The sequence below is a fragment of the Rhagoletis pomonella genome, unplaced genomic scaffold (assembly GCF_013731165.1).
Source record: "Rhagoletis pomonella isolate Grant_MI unplaced genomic scaffold, Rhpom_1.0 Rhpom_scaffold_00008, whole genome shotgun sequence".
Classification (NCBI taxonomy): domain Eukaryota; kingdom Metazoa; phylum Arthropoda; class Insecta; order Diptera; family Tephritidae; genus Rhagoletis; species Rhagoletis pomonella.
In genome coordinates, this window is record NW_023458562.1 from 18,829,995 (window position 1) to 18,835,254 (window position 5,260).

The 5,260-nt window shown below is 32.0% G+C and overlaps 1 long non-coding RNA gene across 2 annotated transcripts; it reads right to left on the bottom strand.

Annotated features, from left to right (window-relative positions):
* Positions 1–3,723: 3,723 nt before the first annotated feature.
* LOC118745134 lies at positions 3,724–4,795 on the bottom strand. Of its 2 annotated transcripts, XR_004993621.1 has the most exons (4): positions 4,746–4,772; positions 4,670–4,689; positions 4,112–4,247; positions 3,724–4,033 (listed from the first exon to the last, which is right to left on the bottom strand). It is a non-coding gene; the product is annotated as an uncharacterized LOC118745134 (long non-coding RNA). The 2 variants fall into 2 exon arrangements; XR_004993620.1 differs by having other exon boundaries at positions 4,112–4,689; positions 4,746–4,795.
* Between the last annotated feature and the right edge of the window lie 465 nt (positions 4,796–5,260).

Consider the following 5,260-nt stretch of genomic DNA (forward strand, 5'->3'; position numbering starts at 1 on the left):
GAGCGAGAGAAAGTTTTTCTTACAAAACCTTTCATTATTGAATCATGATTCGAGATTAGATTTTTTGTTTGAAAACCGGCAGATGATTAAATTTTTTTTGGTGTTTTTTTAATTATTTATTTTTCAATATCCAAGCACATGATTTAATTATTAAAGGTTTTGTAAGTAGCTTTTTTCTAAAATTTGGCACTCCCACCCACAGGGATGGTTTATGGAAGCAGGGGAAAAGGGGGAAGAATTCAATCACACTTCCTAAAATGGGAGCTAAATTCCATAAAAAGGTGTGGATAATAGTGAATGGTGGTATTTTAAAACAAAAACGAATTTGATTTAATTATTTAATTTAAACAAGCTTATTTACATCGAACATAACCCCCGATTGTTATTGAAAATAAATATTTCTATGTATATACCAAACTTGCGTACGTCAGATGGCGCATAACTCGAGAATGGATGGTCCACTTTCAGCTTTTTTTTTGTTGTATTTGTTTGACAGATGATGGATATGAAGAAGCTATTTGTTTGTGGAAAATATGCAGTATTTATTAAACAAAAAAAAAACGGCAAATAAAAAAATTTGGAGCTTACGTTTCCTTCGCGGATATGGCTCGATTGTTTCGAATATGGTAATTCGAATTCTTTGATGTCGCACTTTTAATATTCTGAGGAGACTATACAACAATATACAGAATATTAACCATTCGCCGGGTTGCCCGAAAAAAAAATTTGAATGATTAAAAATATCAAAATATAAAAAAATATAAAAATATTCGCCATAAAAAGGCGTTTGCATTGTTCAACTTTGCATTCTACTTTCAACTAATCGCTTTCAACAAAGTTGGTCGCCAGCCAACATTCGCCTCGTGCGTAAACCTTTTAAGTGTGCAATTACATACATCGCGCCATTGACTAAACCGAGCTGTCGTGTGACGATTGGGCCTATGGATGCGGTTTGGCAATATTATATTGCGTCAAAGCCTCATTCGGAGACACCAGGAGTGTGTTGTGGAGGACAATACCTAAATACCTTCGTTGGTTCATTTACCAAAACCATTGCATGCTTTACTTTACAGCGACTTGGCAGAATCAAGAGGTCTCCACGAATATCGACAAATATATTTCGGCATTTAAGAGAATTTCGTCTCTTTAGCCTACATTGAATTTCTGTAGTCCAACGATGCTCACACATTTTGTCTTGTTGGCGCCAGCGAATAAAGAACAAACATTTCTTCAAATTTAAAAAGTAAAAATTTCACTACTAACAATTTAAAAATGTTCTTAAAACTTGCAAAGATATTTGGAAAAGAAATATCACTGTTTTTGTTTTTAGGAGTATGGTGGGAGTGTCATTGATAAAATTAGAGCGAGAGAAAGTTTTTCTTACAAAACCTTTCATTATTGAATCATGATCCAAGCATATTTTCATTATTTTTTTCATTCTGTAACCAGTTAACGACAATTTTCGGGCTGTTTTCACAGCAACGAATTGACCTTCGTTCGGCAGTTACCCTTCGATTTTCAGTTCAAAAATGTCAAGTTTACCGCCGAATGAGACTTAACTTTTCACCATCGTATATACTTACAAGTATGGAATCCTATGCCCCTTTTTGTCTATTCTCTTTCTAACAACGGACGTGCCTGCCAAACAGCGGACGTGCCTGCCAAACTGAAAAGCATGATGGCGGCAGTGTTTGACAGGCACGTTCGACGATGCGAACGGCAATGGAAGGTAAGAAATGGAAGATGGATGACATGAGAATGAAATAATTATGAAATAGCAGAATGTCGAAGCAAAAACGAATTTGAGAAATGTGACAATGCGAATGACGTTAAATGAAAGAAATGTAAAATAGCGAAATGTCGAAATAGAAGAAATAGATGACAGGCTCGTATTCAAGGGTTTCGTGAAACAAAAAGTGTTGCTGTGTTGCGCCATAAAATATTTAAATACTTTTTTAATGTGGTTAAATTGAATCATACGCTTTTTTAATTAGTTGGCAAAAGTACATATTTCGCCAGCCTAAATATATATATGTACCTATGTATGTATATAGCGCGACGCTACAAGATTCATTTATAAAAACGGTATATGCTAATGACGTTATTCATAAAAAATAAAATAGATTTAAATAGCTCTGTACAGTGACATTTTTATAAAAAAAACCAATTTCTTAATTTTTTATGAATTTGGGTAAAATATTTAAATTCACATTTTTAGTGCATTTTTTCCTATTTATTACTTTTAAAAATTTTATTTTCTTTAATAACCGTTTCACTGAGTTATACCACCCATCAAAAATCAAACTATTTTATAAGAAATGTATTGACCTTTTTACAACGGCATTTAAAGAATTTTTTGCTCAGATTGAAAAATTGCCTGCTTCTCACACTTCTGTGGTGGTTTTTATTGTAGTTATTATTCTGTTGACATCTAAATTTCCCTACATAAATTTTATGTGATTGCCGATAGATTGATTACCGGCATTTCCTCTGTGAACTTTTTTAACTACATTCATAAAAAAATTACTAATTTTGGTTTCTTTTTTCATCTTGAACTGGTACATATGTATGTATGTAAAATGCATTTAAAAACGTCATTTGCCCAATATGCACGATGCAGCGAACAAAGGTGGCACCGTCAGACATACCCCTACTTTGAATTTGTCGATTTTGATAATTCTGATCTAAAAGTAAACGACGTATCAGAAACTTTAAATGTACTGAAATTCACTTATACTTCCAGAAAAATCACCGCTTTTTCACATTTTCCTTATTAATTGTCAATCAATTCAGCGCAATTAAAACACATTTACATTTACAGTCGCAATATTTTTTTTATTTTTTTGCTATACTCTATTACAGTTCATAGAAAGGGATTTACTGTGGGTGATTTTGTAAATATTGTATATAAATTTGTATAAAGTAGTTTTCTTGTATGTAGTATTATTAGTCATAGTCGTTTTTTCCAAGGAGATTTGTGTAGTTTTTTTGTATTTCGTGGATTTTGCTATTTCTTAGATTTTATTATTAGTCATAGTCGTTTTTTCCAAGTAGATTTGTGTAGTTTTTTCGTATTTCGTAAATTTTGATATTTCTTAGATTTTCTTATATGCATGCACTTCGTATTTGTAGATAGTATGGGTGAAAATAGGCCTCCTGGGGAACCGAACACCCAAAAAAAAAAAATCGGTAACGCGCCTTTATTGCAACCTCAGTGGTGGTGTGGAAAAGCAATAAGTTAAAAAAAAATAAAGAATATCCATTTGAAATAAAAAATCCTTTTAAAGTATAAACCTTTATTTTATTAATAATCAATTATGGCAAGCGTTTCTAAGACATCATCATAACCATTCTACAAAACGGGATATTAAATAAATCTATGTATAAAGATATTAAACTATAATAATAATAATAATATATTAATCAATTTACTATTCTTTTGATATATATTAACAGTTGGAAATCATTTATCGTGGTTTACGAAAATTCAGTTTTCTTACAACTACAAAATTTGAGGACTTTTCCACTGCTTACATATAGATGATTTCAAAAGTTGCGAAATTTGCATAAAAATGTTAAACGAATTCAATGGTATTTTAATTAAAAGAAAGGTAATCGATTTATCTTTCTTTTGATATATATTAACAATTGGAAATCATTTATAGTGGTTCAAGAAAATGCAGTTTTCTTACAACTTTGCTAAATTTTAGAACCTTTCCACTGCTTACATAGAGATGATTTCAAAAGTTGCGAAATTTGCATAAAAATGTCCAGCGATTTAAATGGTTTTATAATCAAAGGAAAGGTAATCCTTTTAGCTTTCTTTTGATATATATTAACAATTGGAAGTCAGTTATAGTGGTGCAAGAAAATGCAGTTTTCTTAAAACTTTGCAAAATTTTAGGAATTTTACAATTCCTACATATGTATATGTTTTTTGCCTCCTTGTAATTCGCCATAAATCTGTGGTATACATTGTTACTAGCCGCTGATGGTGTTGATGGCATTGAATTTGGTGATGGCGTTGATGATGCTGGTGGTGAATGTCAAATATGTAAACAAATAAAAATAGCAATTAAAATTTATAAACATGAAAAATATCAATGTATACCTTTAGAATATGACTATGTCGGTGATGTTTCAAAGAATAAACTATTAACATGCTTTCATCATGAGCGAGAGTCTCATTTTTGCTGAGGGAGATATTTTAATTTGCCTCCAGTAGCGCTTCATTTATTTCACCGAGCCTTAAACATAGTATAATATTAATTTGGAAAGGGGAATGCAATAAAACAGGAATGCATAAACAGGTTATTATTGTCGTTGTTGTTGATGGAAAACCGACTGAGGCCGGGCTTCGTAATGCGGCTACTACTACAACAACCACAACTATTCACTGATAAAGGGCCTGCTCGAGGCACGCAATAAAAGCACAAAAACTGCAGCGCTGATGAAAATTTGCAAGACGGTTCCAACATCCTAATTGGTAAAACGTTGCTACAAATTCACAGCGAACGTGATGCTTTATTCACGCAACACTACAGTTGTAATTGCAACTCGAACAAGCCCAAACACTTCCAAAGCTCAGGAAACTGCTCCACCAATACAACTTATTGTCCAAAGAAGATTGGCTGCAGTTGACTATAACAGAATGATAAGAGCACTTTACCAATGCACTAATATGTCGCTCTGGAAAGAAATATACATTAATTTATATGTTTTCTTAAAAATAAATGCAAATTTACCTAATTTTTCCACCGGCAGGCACGAATATGATATTCAAAACAGAAGCAATGACAACGAATTTTACACACATTGTTGTATTTTAGCGCAAAACGATAAGTTTCACAAATATTTTAAATTATTGCCTGGAACATACACATTTATCGTTATTATTGGAAATGGAAGACTTGGCACGCATTTTTAATTTCTTTTTTATTGAATTCAAATGAATAAAAATACATTTTTCTAAAATATTTCTCAGTTTACATTTTAAAGTTTTTTCTGAAACTTGAATGTAACTCTGTGCGGAGAATGAGAGAATTGAAAATCAGGTGATCTCAGCTGTTTTCAAATGTAAACAAACAAAATGGCGCTTTCCATACTTGTAAGCCTATACAATGCTTTTCACTGGGAATCGAATTTCACTAACAAACCATTTTTTACAAATTTTTTGATAATAAGATCTTCATCACTAACCTTTAAGCACCACATTTTTTTGATAGTTCTCGAACCGCAGCTTGACAAACAATACCGACAA